The following is a 24,442-nucleotide window of genomic DNA, read 5'->3' on the forward strand; positions in this document are numbered from 1 at the left end:
TTGTCATTTCCATCTAGCTCAATTTACAGATGAGGAAACTGAGGCAAATACGGTTAGGTGACTTTCCCATAGTCACACAGCTAGTAAGTATGGGAAGTCAGATATGGATTCAGAAATATGAGTCTTCCTGACAGGCTTGATCCTATCCATTGTGCCATCTAACTATAATCAAATTATTGTTACTCAAAGCCATCTTACTCCATGCTTTTCCACAAATATTATGAGATATGTTATCAGAAACTTTTAAAAAATCCAGATAAATTCTCTCAGCAGCATTCCCTATTCTTACTGATAAAGAAAATGAGGTTAGTTTAATATAGTTTGATATAACTTAGTCTTGATGAAGTCTTGAAGCTAAGTGTTGTTTGTGTTTCTAGGTATTTTCCAGACAAATCTTTAATGATCTTTCCTAGAATTTTCCCAGGACTAAAAATCAAATTGTTGGCTTAGAGTATGAAGACTCTCTTTTCTTTCCTTTTTTGAAAATCTCTGAAATGGACTTCTGCTCTTCTCCACTCTTGAGGCACCTCCTCTGTTTTCCACAAATATCACAGACAGCAGTTTAGTAATCACATTACCAATTCTTTCAAGACCTGTAGATGCAGTTCATCTGGACTGAATGACTTGAATTCATCAAGGGCAGATAGGTGCTCTTGTACTATCTCCTTGCATATTGTGAGTATCAATTCCTTATTAGTAATTTTATTCTGTCATTTCCAGGTGAAAGGTAATTTTCCTGTGTAGAAAAACAGAAACCAAATATGAATTGAGGTCTGCTTTATCCATTCTTATAATCTTCTCCATCTTAAGCAAATAGATGGTATTGTCTCTTCTTTTATCTTTTTCTCCCAATATAACTAAAAAAGCCATTTCTGTTTTCCTTACCTTTCCTCAAAAGTCTTGGCACATTCTAAGCTTTAGCATTCCAGACCTCAATTTTATATCCCTGTACCATACATGTATATTCACCCTCTGTAACCCAACTTCCTTCCATCTTCTGTATAGTTCTTTTTTAAAAAAATCAAAGCTGAAAAAAAAAATCAAAGTTGGTTGGTCAATTCCCTGTACATCCACTTTTCCTCCTTTGTGTCTCTTTGTTCTCTGTGTCATTTTTTTTGCCTGTTTTCTCTTTTTAAATTTTTTGTTAAAGCTTTTTTATTTTCAAAACATATACATAAATAATTTTCAACATTCACTCTTGTAAACCTTGAGTTCCAAATTCTTCCCTCCCTTCCTCCCAACCCATAATTTAATTTGTTAATATTTGCATTTCTTCTATATATATTTCCATTATTATCATGCTGCATGAGAAAAAAATCAGATCAAAAAGAAAAAAAAATGAGAAAGAAAACAAAATGCAAGAAAACAACAAAAAATTGAAAATACTATGTTGTAATCTATATTCAATCCCTACAATTCTCTCTCTGGGTACAGATGAATCTTTCCATCACAAGACCATTGGAATTGGCCTAAATCATTTCATTTTTGAAAAGAGCCATGTTCATCAGAAATGATCACTGTATAATCTTCTTATTGTTATGTACAATGATCTCCTGGTTCTGCTAACTTCACTTAGCATCAGTTCATATAAGTCTCTTCAGGCCTCTCTAAAATCATGCTGCTGGTCATTTCTTCTAGAACAATAATATTCCATAACCTTCATATACCATAACTTATTCAGCCATTCTCCAATTGATGGGCATCCTCTCAGTTTCCAGTTCCTTGCCACTACAAAGAGGGCTGCCACAAACATTTTTACACACCTAAGTCTTTTTCATTTTTATGATCTCTTTGGGATATGAGCCCAGGAGAGGCATTGCTGGATCAAAGAGTTTGCATAGCCCTTTGTATTCCCTATGTGTCTTAAGAATTTCAATAACATCGCTCATTCCTCCTGAGTCACTTTCTCTGGAAGCATTCTATTGAATGGGATTTTACCTATCTTTCCTTTGAACCCACTGAAATCTACTTTTCCAAATTCTATCATGTCCAATTTTCCTCTCCTCTGTTATAGGTTCTAGGATGGGATGGTCACATTCATTTCCAAGGTTTTTATCACTATCACTTCAGCAACCAATTTCTATTAGCAAGAGTCAAATGCAGAATAGAATCACTGTGCTTTTTGAAGGATGACTGAAGCAAGTCAAGAAATTATTTCCTGCTTTACTTCGGGCAGAGAAAGAAATCTCCAGATGATGTCTGGATAACTAGATTCCCCTTTTACTAGTACAGCATGCCAGACTTGTGATACATTGTCAAACATTCTTTAATTTCTTGCTTCTATTCAGGTGGTCTGTAGTGTAGCTCAATGATAAAATCATCTCTATTGGTTACTTTTTTTATCTTTACTCATACATTCTCCATCATTCTCCCTCTTCAGATTCCTGTGATTCTTCACAAAAGCATATCTCATTTTCACCCTCTTTTGCCTAACTTTTGAATATTAATGTAACAATCTGAAACTGTAGTCTAATGATATATTTCATTCCAAGTCTCAGTGATATCTAGAAGGTCAAATGTATCCATTGTTTGTCACCTAAACTTTGGGTTTTTGTCTATAAACAATCTAGGCCACAGATTTTACTTTCTTAGGTTTGTCTCTTGTGAATTTCTGGATGTCCTCAGGAAGCATTCTTCTTCCTTCTTTGAGAATACTCCTTATATGAAATGTTCTTAACTTTGTGTCCATGGATCTTTTTAGCAATTTGGTGGAGCCTATAAACCCCTTATCAGAACATGCTTTTAAATGTATAAAAGTATATAGAACTGCAAATGCAACAAGAAGTTAATGAGGGAAAAATCATTTTTCTCCAAACAAAATTCATGGACCCCTCCTCTCTAAAATATATCCATGGACCTCTACTTATAGAATCTACATTTTGGGAGATGCAGATTCCCTTTTACCTCAATAAAATTCTATCGTGTTTCTTCTTCCTGATCATCTTCCCTCTTTTTTTTCTTATAAAAAAACTTACATCTTTCATTTAGGGACCATTCATGTTCTTTAACAACCTGGAGTGTGGAAAGGCATTTTTCAAATACCTTCACCTTTTCCTCTTTGACAGAGAGTAAAATTGGACATTCCCTCAACTGTGGTAGAAATACAAATATAGGTATAGAGCACCCAGTGCCAGCCACTGCACAACTTCCTTTGTCCTCCACAATGCTTGAGATTTTCAACACATCAACCTACAGACCTTAAAACTCTGTGCAACCTGTTATCACTTCTAAATAACTCAACATCCCACTTCCTCTTCAGTCTAACCAATTAGTCATTTTTCAGTTGCTTCTGATTCTTCATGACCCCATTTGGGGCTTTCTTGGCAAGAGTACTGGGATGGTTTGATGTTTCCTTCTCCAGCTCATCTTACAGATGAGTAAACTGAGGCAAATAGGGTTAAGTGATTTACTGCAGGTCGCACAAGTAGTGTCAGAGACTACATCTGAACTCATGTCTTCCTGACTCCAGACCCAACATTCTATCCACTGTGCCTCCTCCCTGCCTCAATCTAACCAATATCCCTCCTCTTTCGTTAGCTTCCTTACCCCTCAGTTCATTCTATTAATCTGCTTATATGCTTACTTTATTTATCCATCGTACCTTACCTTGTGTTGCCACCTAGCTTCTGCTTATACCCCTAGACTCCTTCTCCTCAGGTATGACTTCTTAGAATCACTATGTTTCAGACACTGTGCTAATCTCATCTGCTGCTGAGGGAGACAAAATGCAAATAACTGTAAATACAAGACGCACACAGTGTAATCAGAAGATAATCTCAGAAGGGAATAAAGCACTGATAATTTGGGGGCAGAGAGATGTGGATGTGTAAAGGCTTCCTGCATATGGCAGGATTTAAGCTAAATCTTAAAGGGAGCTAGAGAATCCGGGAGGTAAAGAGGAGGTGATAGAGCATTCCAAGTATGGAATAGGATGGGGATGGGGCCATGAGACAGTGTAACATTTGAGTAATAGCAAAAAAGCCAGTATTCCTATAGGATAGGCTACAGAAAGGGGAGTAAAGAGGAAAAAGTAAATGCTGAGGCAGCTGGGTGATGCAATGGTTAGAGTACAGGATCTGAAGTCAAGAAAGATTCATTTTTAAGAGTTCAAATCCAGCCTCAGGCACTTACTAGCTGGATGACTCTGGGCAAGCCATTTCACCCTGTTTGCCTCAGTTTCCCCATCTGTAACATGAGCTGAAGAAGGTTAGGATAAATGATTACAATTCTGCAGAAGGTATTTGATTTTCCAATGCCCATGGCTCACTTGAGTAAACATCTGAATAATTCAGGGTTGTAACAAGAATGTCATATCATGAAATGAAGCTGTTTCCATTTGTTTGTTTTATGTTCTTTGAATAGAAGAAATTTCTATTATTATAGCAAAGCCCATTGAAATGTATATATAAACATTATTATACAACGTACAGAATTAAAATATTTGTAGGACACTTTGGTATATTCATACAAATATCTCTAATGCCCAAAATTGTGCAATTATTGCATATTTTAGAATTTTTCTAGTTTATTTTACATGTCAGCTGACTTTACAAGATATGAGTGCCCTATAAATTCTCTAGCAATTTAGAAAGAAATATTACCCAAAAAGAGTTATATCATTCCAAAAAGTAATACAGAAAATTTCTACAGATTCAGAAATTGCTTGTCCAACTTGAAGATTTTTCAGTTATTTACCATTTTGGGCACATTGTGTCATTTACCATCTCATGCATAGCAAAAGGAAAAAGAATGAAAAACTCAAGTCTTAGGGGTGGTTAGGTAGGAGCTGGACCAGGAGTCAGGGGTATTTGAGTTCAAATGTAGCCTCAAACACTTTTTAGCTGTGACACTGGGCAAGTCACTTAGCCTCTGCTTGCCTCAGTTTCCTCATCCGTAAATTGGGGATATTAATAGCACCTGCCTCTCAGGATTGTTATGAAGCTCAAATGAGAGATCATTATAAAGGGACTGGTGCATAGTAAGTGCTATGTAAATGTTAGTTAGTTAATACTATTATTATTATTAAAATAATCCCTTCAAGAAGCTTATAATCTAACTGAGGGAGACAACATGTACATATATCAACATGTACATATATATATATATATATATACACATATACATATACATATGCATATACATATACATATACATATATATAAAATAGACAAAGTAATTGGCATATGGGGAGGTATTATGTATGTAGCTGATGAGGATCAGGAAAAACCTCATTTAGAAAATAGTGCTTAGGATAAGCCTTGAAGGAAATTAAGCTTTCTAAAAGATTGAAATAAGGAGATACTGCATTTCAGGCATGAGGGACAGGCAGTTAAGGAGGTGGGGGATGGAATGTAATGTATGAACAACAATAAAAATAATAAAAATAAAAATAAAAAAACTAGTTTGGCTGGACTGGAATGTGCCTAGAGTAACTGTGCAGAAAAGATAGATTGTTAATTTAATATATATATATTAATATATATATATTAATATATATATATGTAAAATTCTCTGAGAATAATCTGAATTATTTGGAAGGGCCAAAAATTTCCTAGGGCCTGTTATCAGAGAAATATTTAAGGTTCATCAGGAAGAACTCAGAAGAAATTTACTCTTTTAGCTAAATGTTCATTTAACTTTATAATTTTAATTAAATTAGCATTTTAGTTCAGCTTTACTGATTACTTTTTGCTTATCCAAATGAAATTCATCTCTGATTTCCTGCCCAATCCCCCAATCCCCCAAAGGATTAAAAAGCCACCAGAGTCTTCTAATAATCCTCATCTATATTTCTTACTAACCAAAGTAATTTAGTTTCCAAAAGTGTATCCTTGTGAAGCATCTTGCACAGAACAAGTGCTTAATAAACCTTTGTTGCATCAAATTAAATTTTAAAAGAGCTTCATTAATCCCAGTTTCTAAATTTTCACAAAGTCCTCTACTGTTTACTTTGGGAATCTGATCAGTAGAAGTTATTAGCAGTAATGTCATCCAGTGGAAAGAATCAAAGGGCCTCAGCAAATCACTTCATATCTCTGGGTCTCAGTTTCCCCCTTGTAAAAAGACAATGAACTGGATTGCTTCTAAGATTCCTTTCTGTCTTATACCTCTATGAATAGAAGGCCCCCCAGATCTCCAGCTCTATTTCTTCAGGTACTCCATCCCCTGCAGCAGCTCCAGTTATTGATCACACCTAAAAGAAGGTTCTTGACAGCAAAATCTTGACAGCACTATCCACTAAGGGGATGAGAAAGGAAAAAGCAGTGCTTATTGTGAGTCAGGCACTGTGCTGTGCTTTTTACAAATATCTTATTTGATGCTCACAACCACCCTACAAAATAGGAGCTATAATCATTCCATTTTATTATTGTGGTTGAGTTGTTTTTCACTTGTGTCCAATTCTTCATGCCCCTTTTTAGGGTTTTCTTAGCCAGAAGTTACTTAAAGTCAAATGGAAGTTAACAAGCTTCTGCTCTAGAATTTTGCCTCAGATTGATAGTATTTCTGAACAAAACTGACTAGACTGTGCTTTAGACTGTGCTGGAACAAATCATACTGCACTAGACTAGGCTGTGAAGGCAAGACTGTAATTTAAAATAAGGAACTAATCACCCAAAATGATTAAATAATTTTAAAAAACCCACCTCTAGTCAAGGATCAATTGCTTATTAGTGTGACTTAAGTCCATATATTTGACCTGTAACAGAATTAGTCACATTTTACATTTTGTCTTAAGTTGTGGAAAGACTTTGTATCCTGGTAAAGGAGTTTTGCGGATCTCATACACACACATATAATCAGAAGAAATTCACCCTTAATTCCTAATTTCTCACCTAATTTTCACACACAGCTAATTGCTTTTCCTCATATCCATCACAAAGAAAATATCTCAGAGATAAAAACCTCAATAGTCTTATTTGGACAAAGGTAACACTAATTTATGCATTTTGTAATTTGTAAAATGAATATTACAGGTATTTGTTTTGAGGACATTTGTACTTGCTGTCCCCTGGTATCTGAAATGCTATGGCTCTTCATTTCTTCATGTTAGATTTTCTAACTAACTTTCAGACCTAACTGAAGTATCTTCACCAATGGGAAGTCTTTCTCTGTCCCTCCATCTGTTAGTGTCTTCTCCTCTAAGATTTTCTTCTCTCTGTCCTGTATATATCTTATATATAACTATTTATAAATGTTATGTCTCCCCACTCAAATATAAACTCTCAGAAAATAAGAACTGTTGTGACTTTTTCTTTGATATCCCCAGGCCTTAGCAATAATTATTTAATAAATACTTATTACTTAATAACTAATCAATCATTAGTTATTTATAATTATAATTTATAATTGTATATCTATAATTAGTCATTCTAGACTATATAGTTATTATTATAAACAAAACATTAATAAACCCTGAATTTTAAGTATATAATTTATATATACAAATATAACATAAGGATTATAAATAAAAAGTATAAATATTATAAATGAACAATGAAAAATTCCCTCCTTTGGTGATTATCTCATAGCTTGTTTATATATAATTGTTTGCATGTTGTATCTTACTCTCATTAAACTTCAAGTTTCTTGAAGGCAGGGAGTGGTATATTGGGGGGGGTGTATGTGTGTGTATGTGTGTATGTGTGTGTGTATATGTTTGTGTGAGCATTTTTTAACCTTTCTTTGTATCATCATGATTTAGCACAATGTCTGGCACAGATTTAGTGCTTAATAAATGATTATTGACTAGTTAATTGCTTGATGAGAGTACAAGAATCAAATACCATCATAATTCAAAGTTTTATATTTCTATAGAACTGGAAGCTGAGATTCCTTGAATGTACTTTGAATTCTGCTTCAACCCTGAACCAAAAAAAAAAAAAAATAATCAAAGCATGTGAGAAATCATCTAGTTCCTTCTCATTCAACAAATATTTATCAATATGTGAAACACCTTCTACCCGTAAAACATTGTACCAGATTCCTGAACTACATAGACAAATAATGAAAAAAGGCTTTGACCTCAAGAGGCTCACATTCAACAAAGGGGAACAGAAGACTTGCAAACAAATGAGCAAACAAAAGATAATTTGTGGCAGGGAGAGCATTAACGATCTGGTGAATTGGAAAGAGCTTCACTTTGAAAATGACACTTGAGTTCAGCCATGGAGGATGTGAATTATTCTAAAAATTGGAGATGAGGAGGGAGGACCTTCCAGTTATGAGGGACAGCCATGCAGAGATGGCAGTGTTGGAGTGACTTGGAGTTCCTGGGTCATCCTGGAAGCTGTGTGAAATGGTATCAATGAAGTTGTAATGGTGGAGTAACTGAGAGTCCTTGAGTAAAAGAGCAAAAATTCTGGAGCCAAACCTTATGAACATGATGGCATAATTCTATACAAAAGCAAATTCCTGGAGCTGTATTCCTGGACTTCATCATGACTTCTGGGACCTCACCACATGCAAGATCCCATCAACCCTGAAACTCCCACATCCTTAATACCCTCTGCTCCTGGGACTTCTTTCTCCTTCTGGATTGAAAAGTGTGAAAGGGAGAGTAACTTTCAGATCCCCCATTTAAGGAAAATGCCCAAGACAGTTATCTCATCATTTTCCACCTGGTGACACTCCTGAATGTCATCATAAGCCCAAGCCAGGAACACATCCCAACTTTTCAGATTTTTTATGTGTTGTATTATAAGTTCTTAATCTCTTAATAAATGTTTAGTGACTGACTATTGACTTCCTGAATTCTTGGACAAAGTTGAGCACCTAAGCAAAGTGGAAGAGACTAGGAATAAGATCGAGACCCATCCAAAACAGACTGAATCATAATATGACATTGATTCAGTAACTGCTTTTTTATAGATTTTTGGAGTATTGAAAATCTGGGAAATTCTTGATCTAGGATCAGTCCCAGTAAAAAGTGATACTTCAACTATCCAGCAGAGGGCAATGAAAGACATAGGAAAGTATCAAATAGCCAAAAACAAACAAACAAAAAAACCAAACCGAAACAAAAACCCAAAACCCAAAACCGCAATACATTTTTGACAGCAGAAAACTGACAAAGAATAATAACCTGAAAGCCTTCATAATTTGCCTTTTATTCAATTATACTCTGATTCAGGAACTTTCCATTCCTATGTGAAAGCAGGACTACCTATAATGTGGAGTTTATCCAGGAACAGGCAAGAACAATGGGCCAGATCTAGTTAGATTAAATATGATATGTATTGGTCAACCTGCCATCTGGGGGAAGAGGGTGAGGGGAAGGCGGGAAAAAATTGGAACAAAATTTTTGGCAATTATCAGTGCTGTAAAATTATCTATGCATATATCTTGTAAATAAAATGCTATAATAAAAAAAATTAATTTTAAAAGATTAAATATGATAGACATTAATAGAAAGTCTTACTCTTAAGGTAAAACTAAAATAAACTGCAGAAATACAGGATCTGGCTTCATAATTGGACCAAAGTCTGTTTGAGAAAGAGCTGAAAGTCTTCCTGAACTGTAACTGCTCTCCCCTTTTCCTTTTTCCCTCACTCTTTTCCATTATCAGAGTCTTTCCAATGAGTCCTATCTCCTCATTATATGGCCAAAGTATTTCATCTTCCGCTTTAGTATTTGACCTTCCTATGAATAGACTAAATTAATTTCTTTAGGTAATGATTGACTGTTAAAGGGACTCCCAAAAGTCTTCTCCAGTACCATAATTCAAAAGTGCTAGTTCTGTAGCATTCAGCTTTTCTTACAGTCTAACTCTCACAGTTACACATTTCTATTGGAAAAACCATAGCCATAATCATACAAGTGTTTGTTGGCAAGATGACATCTCTACTTTTTAGTATGCTGTCCAGAATTGCCATAGGTTTCCTTTCAAGGAGCAAGTGATTTTTAATTCCATGGCTACAGTCACAGTCCTAAGGGCTCTTTAAGTCCAAGAATGTAAACAATCCAAAATGGTGGCCAAAAAAATTCAATTTGTCTAGCACTAGAGAGGCAATAGAATCATGTATATTCTTCTTGAGTCAGGTAACATCTGCAGGATTATTTTTCAGTTCTGAACTCCATATTTTCAGAAAGACATTAACAAGCTTCTATGAAGACGGACTGGAGTAGGATGACGTGGATGGTACAGGTTCTTGAGATAATGCCATCGGAGGGTAAATTAAAGAAAATGAAAAGAGAAGATTTGGGGTAGGGAAGGGGGTGAAGGGAAAAGAGTATTGACAGCAAGGTAATAATTATAGAATTCCAAAAGCAAAATCTATAAAATTCCAAAAAAAAAAAAATTCTCCCTCATTAGAAGACTTCAAGCTGAGATTGGGTGTTTACTTTTTAGAGATTTTTTTTTTTCATGGCAATTAGAAAGTTTTAAGTGTCTGAGGATATTTGAACTCAGGTCTTCCTGAGTCCAGAGCTGGTTCTCTATCCACTGGGTCATCTAGTTGTCCCACTGGAAATATTGTAGAGGAATTTCTAGGACATATATGGGCTATACCAGATGACTTCTGAGATCTCTTCCAACTCTGAGGTTTTGTGAACCTATTTAACAATCTTAATCATGAACTGTAAGTTGTACAATTGATGGTATTGGAATTTTAGTTCTGCCCAAATGAACTCTTGTTCTCATAGTTGTCATACTACTTTATTTATATCTCCTTGGTGCACCATTGTATTTAATTTGAGAACATCTATAAGGGAAGGACTTTCTTTGAAAGTCTAGTAACTAATCAGTAGTGGGCTAATAAATGTTTAACAACTGACTTCAAAAAGCAATGTTTACAACTGTCTACTTTTTAGAATCTTCAGTATTATCATTTTCTTCATCTTTTTATTAAGTTAAGACCTCAGAAATTGGCAAATGTTTTGTTGCTTATTTAAGCTCAAAAAAAGGGCCTCCAAGGTTCCCACATACAATGACTACTCTCCTATGAACCTTTGCATTACTTAGTGCATATCACAAAGCTTTAGAATAGTAGATTATAATTGTTGTAGATTATAATTGTTCCTTAAAACTTGAAATTAATGTCAAGAATTAAATTGAATTCAATAAGTGCTGATAATTTTTAAATGCTAAAGCAGAATATATAGTAATTCCAAATGGTTACACAGCTAATTTCAATGGGGAACATAAACAGTGACTATACATTCTGAAAAATAAATGGCCATGTTCATATTCTGAATTACATGGAACCTAAAATTTGGGTCTTAGATAACTGCTGATCTCTGTCATAACCATAAGTCATATCCAAAAGCATTCATTCCAGTCCATATATTTTAACTAATTAAATGCCTCTCCATTTCACTTAAGGCTTTTTTCCATGGTGAATTTTAATATTCAGCAGGAGAATAGACATTTCATTACTTCGAATTGGATTTACTAATTAAATTAGTAATTAAATTTATTAATTAGATTTAATTACTCTTGAAATTAAGATTTTCGATTTCATCAGTGATACCTAGAATGCACACGATCCAATCCAATCCAACAACTATTTATTGAGTACCTGCTACTTTCTATTGGCATTGTCACTATTGATGTTGAGCCATTCAATCTTGGCTGATTCTTCATGACTCCATCGACCATAGCATGCCAGGTGCTTTTAACCTTCACTATCTCTCATAGTCTATCCAAGTTCTTCATGTGCATTGTTTCCATGACATTATCTATCCATCTCATCCTCTGCTTTCCCTTTTCCCTATTCCTTTCACTCTTTTCCAATATCAGGTTGCTGTCTAATGTTCTCATTATATGGCCAAAGTATTTCATATTCCGCTTTAGTATTTGGCCTTCCTATGAATAGTCTGAATTAACTTCTTTAAGTAATGAGTAACTGATCTTACTGTTAAAGGGACTCCCAAAAGTCTTCTCCAGCACCACAATTCAAAAGTGTCAATTCTGCAGCATTCAGCTTTCCTTATAATCCAACACTCACAGTCATACGTGAAAAGCCATAGCTTTGACCATATAAATATTTGTGAACAAGATGACATCTCTGCTTTTTAGTATACTGTCCACAACTGCCATAATTTTCCAAGGAACATATGTCTTTTAATTACATGGCTGCAGTCACAGTGTGGAAAGCTCTTTGAGTTCAAGAATATAAAATCTGATACTTCTTACATTTATTTTCCCTCTATTTGGCAAGAAATTATAGAATTAGTTGTCAAGATCTTAGTCTTTTGAATGTTAAACCTCAAACCGGTTTTTATAGTCTCTTCTTTCACCCTCATTGAGACTTCCTAATTCTTCTTTACTTTCTGCCATCGGAGAAATATTGTCTGAATAGCAGAAATTTGATATTTCTCCTGGCAAACCTAATTCTGACTTTTGATTCATCCAGTCTGGCATTTCACATGATGTACTCTACATATAAGTTGAATACATAAGATAACACTATGCAGGCCTGTCATACTCCTTTTCCAGTCTTAAAGCAGTAATTTGTTCTATATTTGTTTCTAACTATTGTTTCTTGATCCCCATATACGTAGAGACAAGATGATCCAGTACTTTCATTTCTTTGAAGGCTTGCCACATTTTGTTGTGATTCATTCAATGAAAAATTTTAGTATAGTTGATGGAAGAGAAGTAGATATTTTCTGGAACTCCCTTGCTTTCACCATAATCCAGCACATTTTGGCAATTTGGTTTCTAGTTTCTCTGCTTCTTTGAAAACCAGTCTGCTTTCTGGCAATTCTTGGTTCACACATGGCTAAAGACCAGCTTGCATAATCTTAAGCATAACCTAACAAGTATATGAAATGAGTGCAATTGTTAGGTAATTTCACTATTCCTTGCCATTGCCTTTCTTTAGGATTAGAACATAAATTGGATTTTTTCCATTCCAGTGGTTACTGTTGAGTTTTTTTTTTAAATTTTTGGCACATTAAATGGAGCACTTTAATAGCAGCATCTTTGAGAGTTTTAAATAGCTCAGCTGGTTTTCTATCACTTCTTAAAGACTCCTTTACTTCATTTTTCAAGGTGTCAATAACTTTGGTGATATTAAGATCTTTCTGTTATTTTTTCTTGCCACCTTTTCCTAAAATCTTCTGCTACTTGCTAACTACTCCTCTAAATCACTTATTTATTTATTTAATATTTTCCCCATTTACATTCAAAACTTTATTTACATTTTTTATGAATTTTGAATTCTAGGTTCTATCTCTTATTCCTATCCACAATTAAGAAACCACATGTGAAGTTATGCACAGCATTTCCATAAAAGTCAAGTTCTGAAAGAAAACACAGATCTCCCATCCTAATGAAAATTTTAAAATCCTCAAAAAAAAATTAAGTTAAAAACAAAGAGAGATATAAAGTAATAGAGAATGTTTCAAACTATATATAGATTTGATCAGTTCCTTCTCTGTGTATGGATAGGATTTTTATCATAAATATTTCAGAGTAGGTGAAGATGATTGTACTACTGAGAATAACAAAGTCATGTACAGCTGGTCATCCCAGAAGATTGCTATTATTTTGTATATGGTATATTTGACTTTGTTCATGGAGGACTTTCCAGGTTTTTTTTTTCCCTGAGAGTATCCTGTTTATTATTTTCTAGAGAACAATAATAATATTCCATCAGAGAAACTTGCTTTGAAAATGTTTTATAATTACTATTACTAATTGTATTTTCTCCCACTTATTCTCTCTTTTATTTCACCTAGTCCCTCCTCAAAGGTTCTAAACCATTTTTAATACTTGTAAATATAGGTAAGGTAACTTTAGGCTGCACACAACTTTTTGATCAATTTCAGTCTCTTTGTGGGAGGAATGCTTAGGATACAATCATATTAGTGTCTGATCTCTAAAAGTGACTAAAAATTTAAATTTGAACTGCTTAATGGTCATTGAAAATTTTCTCACACCTTTCTGTGAACTCCAATGGACCTAAATTCCTCGATATTTAAAAATATATTATTCATATCTACCTTGCAGGAGTAATGTAAGGATCAAGTTAACTTTCTGAGGTCATATACTCGGTTTCAAAATGAATTAAAATAGACCAGAAAGATCACCCAGTTTAGTACAATTATTTTACAGATGAACAAACTGAGGCTTAGAGAGATCATCTTGTCAAAAAAACTTGAGATACTTTGCCTGAAGTGAATCATATAAGGAGAAAGAATTTCATTCAACATATACTTAGCCACTGAGCAAGATAAAAAATTTTAGAAAAGAGAAGTCATGTAACTTTCTGTCTATTAAGAGAAAGATAGCATACATCGATAACTATAATACACAATAATATAAAATGAGTACATTGAAAAGGTACAAAATAAAATTTTTATTTTTAATTTTTATTTATTTTATTATTATTATTTTTAAATGGAAAAAAAATCTAAGAGAAGTCCAAGAGGAAAGTCTTTACTGATAGGAAATCAGAGAAGACTTCTTGGAAAAGATGGCTTTTGGGTCAAGCATTACAGATAAAATTTTTAATAGATGAGGAGAAAGAGGCACAAGGCAAAGGGACAGGAAAAGTGCTTGAAGTGATCAAGCAACAGAAAAGAAGAAAAACATCAGATATAGAGTTTTTTTAATTAGGACATAGAATATATGGAGAAGAGTAATTTGTGATAGGACCAGAAAAATAATTGGCCCATGATATACTGATAAATATTTAACAACCAGCTTCCAGGGGAGGAGATATAGGCAGGACACACTTTTTAAGGGGAGGAGATATAGGCAGGACACACTTTTTAAGTTTAATCTGCATTATTAACATTTCTTCCATTACTTCCTTAAATCTAGACAATAAACAAAACAATAAATCAAATCCTGATTTATAGCATTTGTTGTTTTCTGAAGCCTATATACTTATGCAGAAAATTTAACAATTATCTTTCAAGAGCCAATTCAGCTGCCTTCAAAACACCACTGGGTGGAACCAAAGAGTGGGGGGGGGGGGAGGGCGGGGAGCTTCAAACACTGGAGTTTGACATTTACTTAGCATGCCATCAGGAGCTATTGAAGAATTTTGAGAAGAGAATGACCAAATCCTTGATAACGTACATTTGCCTAAGAGGTGATAATGAAGTATACATTTTAAGATAAGATGATCTTGGAAGTAATACACTCTGTTAGGAGGTGAGGGCTTGAATTAGATTGAGTGTGGAGGAATCATAGAGGAGGAGACAACACATGGGAGAAATAGAGCAAAGGTAAATTCATCGAGTTTGGAAATTAAGAAACATGTAGGGAAGGAAGGAAGAAGAAGAAGAAGAAGAAGAAGAAGAAGAAGAAGAAGAAGAAGAAGAAGAAGAAGAAGAAGAAGAAGAAGAAGAAGAAGAAGAAGAAGAAGAAGAAGAAGAAGAAGAAGAAGAAGAAGAAGAAGAAGAGAAGAAGAGGAGGAGGAAGAAGAAGAAGAGGAAGAAGAAGAAGAGGAAGAAGAAGAGGAAGAAGAAGAAGAGGAAGAAGAAGAAGAGGAAGAAGAAGAAGAGGAAGAAGAAGAAGAGGAAGAAGAAGAAGAAGAGGAAGAAGAAGAAGAAGAAGAAGAAGAAGAAGAAGAAGAAGAAGAAGAAGAAGAAGAAGAAGAAGAAGAAGAAGAAGAAGAAGAAGAAGAAGAAGAAGAAGAAGAAGAAGAAGAAGAAGAAGAAGAAGAGGAGGAGGAGGAGGAGGAGGAGGAGGAGGAGGAGGAGGAGGAGGAGGAGGAGGAGGAGGAGGAGGAGGAGGTGGAGGAGGAGGAGGAGGAGGAGGAGGAGGAGGAGGAGGAGGAGGAGGAGGAGGAGGAGGAGGAGGAGGAGGAGGAGGAGGAGGAGGACACTGCCAATATTTTGACTTTCTCCCCCCCCCCCACTAATACATAGATTATTTGTGAGACCACAGTGACCAGATTGCAAGATTGATGTTTCCTTTCTCAAAACTAAGCCTCTATAGGAGACTCCAAGAGTTGAAAGGTAAAGATACAAATGGCAAAATATAAGATTATGGTGTGTGTGTGTTTTATTATGGACATTCACTTATGTAGCTAGAGCAATAAGAGAGGAAAAAAAGACATAATGGAGCTAGTGATCATTATCTCCCAACTCTAACTACTGGAATGGGCACTCATTCCTTATCATGTCTTTTTTATTATGTTAAAGCTCTAAGCAGTCTAATCCTATTTCTCATAAGTATCTGTGGCTGATCTTCTGCTCTGTATTGTGCCCTTCTGTTAGTGGTAAGGATATGGACCCTGATAGAACTAAATAACAGCAATAGCTAGCATTTATGTAGCACTTTTAGGTAGCTTTATATTCTTCCCCAAAGTGACAGTTTCAAATATTTTCTTTTTTTTAATAAAAGCTTTTTGTTTTTCAAAATATATGCAAAGATAGTTTTCAACATTCACCCTTGCAAAACCTTATTATCCAGTGTTTCTTAGCCCATGTCATTAAGCACTTAACATGTGTCTGGCACTGTGCTAAATGATGGGGTTACAAAGAAGGGCAACAGACAGTTCTTGACCTCAAGGATCATAGTCTAATGATAGAGACATGTAAGCAACTATTACAAACAAGTTATATAACAGAGCAAATTGGAAATAAATACCAATAAATAAATGCCACTCTGAAAATGTTATAGTCTTCTATTTATCTAAGAAGACTGAGGCCATTCCATGAGATTTCTCTCTTCTTGATCATTAATGGATATTTCTCAGCTTCATCATCAGGCTTTCCCCTTCATCTTTCTGGTTACAGAAGAAAGAGTATTACTAATCCTGGCTAAGACCATTCTCTTTATGCCCTTGAGTCCACAGTAATGAGATCCATTATCCAGAGATTCAGAATCCATTATTCTGGAAATGATACCTTTCTCTCTCAGTTATCTTCAATGTCCTTGTCTCTATCAGTTCCTTCTAATCTACTTATAGACATGCTCCTCATCCTAAGCAAAGTTCTTTGGCCTTCTCAAAATAACTGCCATCTCATTTATTCTTTTCCTCTTAATAATCAAACTTATTTCAAAAACTTCTACACAGAATCTATCTATTTTCTCATAAACACTCATTCCAATCATTAATAATCTGATTTTGGCCCCTACCACACTATTGAAATAAAAAATTTTTAAAGATGCTTGTACCAAAGTGAAAAGGCAATGAAGCTTCCTAATTAATAGTCCATGAATGAAGGAATAATATTAAGCTCAACATATCAAAAACTGGACTCATTATCTTTCCTTCATAGCTCTTAGCTCTTCTGAACTTCCCTGTTGCTGTTGAGATCACCACCCTCCCAGTCACCCAGACTCACAAGTTGGGTGTCATCCTCCATTCTTCCCTTACTCACCTCCTTCATCCAATCTTTTTTCCCTTCTCTCCCTGTCTCTTTATTTCCGGACTATTGAAATAGCCTATTGCTTGATCTTCCTGCCTCATGTCTTTCTACATTCCAGTCCACACTCTATTCTACTATCAAATTGATTTTCCTGAAGTTCAGGTCTAACTTTATCATCACCCAGCCCCCAGTTCCACCTGGAATTCATTAAACTCTAGTGCTTCCTCATCATCTTCATGGGCAAGGATAAATTTAAAATCCTTGGCAACTTGCCCCATTTCCTACTTTTCCAGTCTTCTGACACCCCTCTATCCTGTAGCATCAGCCTTCTTACTGTTTTTGTATAAGACACTGCATCTCCCCACTCTGGTCATTTCATTTGTTGTCTCCTAATCCTATAACACTCTACCTCATTATTTCTTCCTGCTGGCTTCCCTGAGATCTTTTGCAAGAAGCTTTACCCAAACTCCTTTAACACTAATACTTTTTCTCTCTTGAATATTCTGTATATATACTTTGAATATAGTTGTCTATATATGTCATCTCCACTATTAGACTATCAGGTCTTTGAGATCAGGGACTGTCTTTTGTCTTTCTTTGAAATCCCATCACTTAAATGAGCAGAACCAGAAGATCACTGTACACTTCAACAACAATACTGTATGAAGATGTATTCTGATGGAAGTGGATATCTTCAACATAAAGAAGATCCAACTCACTTCCAGTTGATCAATGATGGACAGAAACAAGTACACCCAGAGAAGGAACACTGGGAAGTGAATGTAAATTGTTAGCACTACTGTCTATCTACCCAGGTTACTTATACCTTCGGAATCTAATACTTAATGTGCAACAAGAAAATGGGATTTACACACATATATTGTATTTGGGTTACACTGTAACACATGTAAAATGTATGGGATTGCCTGTCATCTAGGAGAGGGAGTAGAAGGAGGGAGGGGATAATCTGGAAAAATGAATACAAGGGATAATGTTATTTAAAAAAAATCACTCATGCATATGTACTGTCAAAAAAATTTATAATTATAAAATTAATTTAAAAAAGGAAAAAAAAAAAGAAATCCCATAACTTAGCATAGTGTCAGGTACATGATAGGTGCTTAATAAATGCTTGTTGATTTTCTGATTGATTTACTATATATCAAGTACTGTTCTAAGAAATGGGAATACAAACAGAGAACTTAACACCATCCCTGAACCTAAAAAGTTCATAGTTTAATGGGGACAAGGATGGGAAGGAGAGATATCATTTCTACATAGTTTCAGATGCAAGTAAGATGGAAAAATCCCATAGTCCTTAGAATATAGTGACAAAATAGATTGTAATGTCTCTTCTATAATATTTCCAAGACTTATGTGAACTGATGCAGAGTAAAGTGAGATTTCCTTCAAGACTCATTGCTAACTTCACCTTCTACATGCTGCCTTTCCTCACATCTCTCAGCCTCATTCTCAGCTGTTAGCAAACTTCCTCCAAAAAAATAGCTTTTCTTCATTTAATATATATTATTTTATGTGGAAGATGTTTCCCCATTAGAACATAAGTTTGGAAATCAAGGACAAAAAGTTTCACTTTTATCTTTATAATCCAGCATTTAATACAATCTCTGATATACAGTAAGTAATTAACAAATGCTCATCGATAAATCTATTCAACAGGACTCCCTGCTCTAATTTAATTCACAAACATTCATCTAGCTTTTGCTTAAAGATTATAAAGAGAAGAGTCAAGCACATCTTTAGGTGCCTGTCCCACTCTGGGATAATACTAATTATTAGAGAATTTTTCTGACATCAACTTAAATTATCCTCTTTACCACTTCCAATCATTGCTTCTGGTTCTTCCATCTAGAGCCACATAAACCAAAAATAATTATTTTCCCGTGTAACAGATTCTCATTTACTTGAAGACTCTATTTTGTATCTTTTTCTTCATCTTCCTCTTTCCTTTTTTATTTTTTTTATTATATATATATTTTTATAATATTATCCCTTGTATTCATTTTTCCAAATTATCCCCCCCTCCCTCTATTCCCTCCCCCCGATGACAGGCAATCCCATACATTTTACATGTGTTACAATATAGTCTAGATACAATACATGTGTGTGAATATCATTTTCTTGTTGCACAATAAACATTAGATTCCGAAGGTACATGCAACCTGGGCAGACAGATATTAGTGCTAACAATTTACATTCACTTCCCAGTGTTTCTTCTCTGGGTGTAGCTACCTCTGTCCATCATTGATCAACTGGAAGTGAGTTGGCTTTTCTTTATGTTGAAGATTTCCACTTCCATCAGAATACATCCTCATACAGTATTGTTGTTGAAGTGTATAGTGATCTTCCGGTTCTGCTCATTTCACTCAGCATCAGTTGATTTAAGTCTCTCCAGGCCTCTCTGTATTCCTCCTGCTGGTCATTTCTTACAGAGCAATAATATTCCATAACCTTCATATACCATAATTTACCCAACCATTCTCCAACTGATGGACATCCATTCATCTTCCAGTTTCTAGCTACAACAAAAAGAGCTGCCACAAACATTTTGGCACATATATGTCTCTTTCCGCTCTTTAGTATTTCTTTGGGATATAAGCCCAGTAGTAGCGCTGCTGGGTCAAAGGGTATGCACAGTTTGATAACTTTTTGGGCATAATTCCAGATTGCTCTCCAGAATGGCTGGATTCTTTCGCAACTCCACCAGCAATGTATTAGTGTCCCAGTTTCCCCACATCCCCTCCAACATTCATCATTATTTGTTCCTGTCATCTTAGCAAATCTGACAGGTGTGTAGTGGTATCTCAGAGTTGTCTTAATTTGCATTTCTCTGATCAGTAGTGATTTGGAACACTCTTTCATGTGAGTGGATATAGTTTCAATTTCTTCCTCTGAGAATTGTCTGTTCATATCCTTTGACCATTTATCAATTGGAGAATGGTTCGGTTTCTTATAAATTAGGGTCAGTTCTCTATATATTTTGGAAATGAGACCTTTGTCAGAACCTTTGTTTTTAAAAATATTTTCCCAATTTGTTACTTCCCTTCTAATCTTGTTTGCATTAGTATTATTTGTACAGAAACTTTTTAGTTTGATGTAATCAAAATCTTCTATTTTGTGATCAATAATGATCTCTAGTTCTCCTCTGGTCATAAATTCCTTCCTCCTCCACAAGTCTGAAAGGTAGATTATCCTCTGTTCCTCTAATCTATTTATGATCTCATTCTTTATGCCTAAATCATGGACCCATTTTGATCTTATCTTGGTATATGGTGTTAAGTGTGGATCCATATCTAATTTCTGCCATATTAATTTCCAGTTTTCCCAACAGTTTTTTCCGAATAATGAATTTTTATCCCTAATGTTGGTATCTTTGGGTTTGTCAAAGATTAGATTGCTATAGATGTACCCTTTTTTGTCCTTTGTATCTAATCTGTTCCACTGATCTACCGGTCTATTTCTTAGCCAATACCAAATGGTTTTGGTGACTGCTGCTATATAATATAGCTTTAGATCAGGTACACTTAGACCACCTTCCTCTGAGTTTTTTTTCATTAGTTCCCTTGCAATTCTCGACCTTTTATTCTTCCATATGAATTTTGTTGTTATTTTTTCTAGGTCATTGAAATAGTTTCTTGGGAGTCTGATTGGTATAGCACTAAATAAATAGATTAGTTTGGGGAGTATTGTCATCTTTATTATATTTGCTCGGCCTATCCAAGAGCACTGAATGTCTTTACAATTATTTAAATCTGATTTTATTTTTGTGGCAAGTGTTTTGTAATTTTTCTCATATAATTCCTGACTTTTCTTTGGTAGATGGATTCCCAAATACTTTATACTCTCAACATTTGTTTGGAATGGAATTTCTCTTTGTATCTCTTGCTGTTGCATTTTGTTAGTGATATATAAAAATGCCGAGGATTTATGTGGATTTATTTTGTATCCTGCCACTTTGCTGAAATTTTGAATTATTTCTAGTAGCTTTTTAGCAGAGTCTTTGGGGTTCTCTAAGTATACCATCATGTCATCTGCAAAAAGTGATAGTTTGATTTCCTCATTTCCTACTCTAATTCCTTGAATCTCTTTCTCGGCTCTTATTGCCGAGGCTAGCGTTTCTAGTACTATATTGAATAGTAATGGTGATAGTGGGCAACCTTGTTTCACTCCTGATCTTACTGGGAAAGGTTGCAGTTTATTTCTATTGCATATTATGCTTACTGAAGGTCTTAAATATATGCTCCTGATTATTCTAAGGAATAATCCATTTATTCCTATACTCTCAAGAGTTTTTAGTAGGAATGGATGTTGGATTTTGTCAAATGCTTTTTCTGCATCTATTGAGATGATCATATGGTTCTTATTAATTTGATTATTAATATGGTCAATTATATTAATAGTTTTCCTATTATTAAACCAGCCCTGCATTCCTGGAATAAATCCTACTTGATTTGTCTAAATCTGAGAGTGCAAGGTTGAGATCTCCCACTATTATAGTTTTACTGTCTATTTCTTCTTGCAGTTCTCTTAACTTTTCCTTTAGAAAGTTAGATGCTATACCACTTGGTGCATATATGTTTAGTATTGATATGGCTTCATTATTTATGCTACCTTTCAGCAGGATATAGTTTCCTTCCTTATCTTTTTTAACGAGATGCTACTTCTGCTTTTGCTTGATCTGAGATAAGAGATAAGCTACCCCTGCTTTTTTGGCTTTACCTGAAGCATAATAGGCTCTGTTCCAACCTTTTACCTTTACTCTGTATGTATCTCCCTGCTTTAAGTGTGTTTCCTGTAGACAACATATTGTAGGGTTCTGGTTTTTGATCCAATCTGCTATCCGTCTCCGTCGTCTCCGTTTGATGGGATCGTTCATCCCATTTACATTTACAGTTAAAATTACTAATTCTGTATTTCCTGCCATCATATTATCCCCAGATTATGCTTTTTCCCTTGACTCCCCTGATCCCCCTCCCCGATATTTAATTTACAGACCCCCCCTTGTGACGCACAACCCTCCCTTTTTTTTTTTTAGTATCCCTCCCCCCTCCCTCCAAGTCCCTTCACTTATTCTCCTTTTCCTTTTCCCTTTTCCTCTCCCCCCTTTTAATGAGGTGAGAGAAAATTCTCTGAAAAACAAATATGTTAATTATTTACTCTTTGAGCCTCTCCTGATGAGAGTAAGATTCACACAATGATTCTCCCCCTCACTAAGTTCCCTCAGATATGGTGTATTTTCTATGCCTCTTCCTGGGATGTAGTTTCCCTCTTTTTATCATTCCTTCCCCTTTTTCTGAAACGACCTCCTTCCCTTTACTACACCCCCCTTTTTTTCTTTTATATCAGTAAAATCAAATTATCCTTGAGTACTTTTTATATACCCACAACAGAGTTACAGTTCTCAAGGGTTCTGTGTACCTTTTTCTGTTTCTCTTCAGTCTTGTGGATGTAGATCAAATTTTTTGTTTAAGTCTGGTTTTTTTCTTAGAAACATATAGAATTCCTCTATTTCATTGAATGACCATCTTCTTCCATGGAAAAAGATGCTAAACTTAGCTGGGTAGTTCATTCTTGGTTGCAGTCCTTGATCTTTTGCCTTACGGAATATCAGGTTCCAGGCCCTTCTATCTTTTAATGTGGAGGCAGCCAGATCTTGAGTGACCCTTATTGTGGCACCTTGGTATTTAAATTGTTTTTTTCTAGCTGCTTGCAGGATTTTCTCCTTTGTGTGGTAATTCTGCAGCTTAGTCACAATATTCCGTGGTGTTCTTTAGTCTATTTCAGAAGGAGTTCGATGAATTCTTTCGACATCTACTTTCCCTTATGTTTCTATTATCTCTGGACAGTTCTCTTTGATAATTTCCTGTAAAATAGAATCTAGGCTCTTTTTTTGGTCATAGTTTTCAGGAAGTCCAATGATCCGCAGATTATCTCTCCTGATCTATTTTCCAGGTCTATAGATTTTCCCAGTAAGTATTTGACATTGTTCTCCAGCTTCTCATTTTTTTTGTTTTGTTTGACTGATTCTTGGGTTCTCTGTGAATCATTCATTTCAATTTGTTCCATCCTGACTTTTAAGGAGTTATTTTCTTCTTTCACAGTTTTTAATTCTTTTTGTAAATGCCCAATTTCGTTTTTAAATGAATTATTTTGCTCTATTGAATTTTTTTCCATTTCCCTAATTTTTTTTTGAGAATTATTTTCTTTTTCCAATTCAGAAATTCTATTTTCTTGAGACTTTTTTATCTTTTCCAATTCAGAAATCCTACTTTCCTGTGATTTTTTAACCTTTTCTAATTCACAAATTTTGTTTTCCTGCATCTCCTGTGAATTCTTTATTTTTTCCAACTCCAATTTCAGGACGTTGTTATTCTCTATCATAGCTTCCCTTTCCTTTCCCCATTTTTCTTCAAACTCCCTTAATTTTTTAATAGTCTCTTCAAAGATAGAGTTATGTGATGGGGGGCAGGAATCATTCCCCTTTAGGTTGTTATCTGCTGTCTCTCTGCTGTTAACTTCCTCGGGGTTGGATACCCGTCTTTCTCTGTGTAGAAGGAATCTATGGTTTTTCTGGCTTTTTTACTCATATTTTAAAAAATCTTTTGGGGTCTGTCCCTGGGGTAGGAAATTATTTATTTACTTCTTTACCAGCTTCCTCCCAGACTGGATGGATGCAGCGGCTCCAGTACCTGAGCTAAGAGAGAGCTCTGGGAGAGAGTTCCCCACCCCCTCCCTGGAGGTGCCTCAGAGGTGACTAGCACTGCTGTGCCCCGAGGGCGCTGTGTTTTAGTGGCTTCCCTGAGGTTGAGACTGACCAGTAAAGGCAGCACAAAGCCCAGCCTATGTGTCCCGGTGGGGCGTGGATGTCTGCAGCAGGTGACGTGAAAAGCCCCTGCGCTCAAACTGGAAGTGTCTGCCAGAAACCGCGGTCCCTAGTTCAAAGGTTCCGCTTCTCTGGGACTTCCTGGAGCTGAGTTCCACTCCCTCCAGCTAAGCTAGGCAGTGTGTGTTGCCTTCGGCCGTATCCACCCACTTGTCAATCTCTTAACTATTCTCAGGAGGTAGCTGAGGCCATGCCCCCTGGTGCCAAGATCTGCTGAGTCACCCCCAGGGTCCTGGAAAATCTAATCTTTTTAAGGTATTTTAG

At 35.4% G+C, this 24,442-nt stretch overlaps 1 protein-coding gene across 2 annotated transcripts in view; it reads right to left on the reverse strand.

Annotated features, from left to right (window-relative positions):
• The window catches only part of MTUS2 (microtubule associated scaffold protein 2), a 763,366-nt gene that overhangs the window by 685,683 nt on the left and 53,241 nt on the right, over positions 1 to 24,442 (reverse strand). For both annotated transcript variants that reach the window (XM_074303560.1, XM_074303559.1), the window contains exon 3: positions 579 to 736. The gene's annotated coding sequence lies outside the window, so the exon portion shown is untranslated. The remainder of the gene's footprint in view (positions 1 to 578; positions 737 to 24,442) is intronic.

This window comes from Sminthopsis crassicaudata, chromosome 3 (assembly GCF_048593235.1).
Source record: "Sminthopsis crassicaudata isolate SCR6 chromosome 3, ASM4859323v1, whole genome shotgun sequence".
NCBI classification, from domain to species: Eukaryota; Metazoa; Chordata; class Mammalia; order Dasyuromorphia; family Dasyuridae; genus Sminthopsis; species Sminthopsis crassicaudata.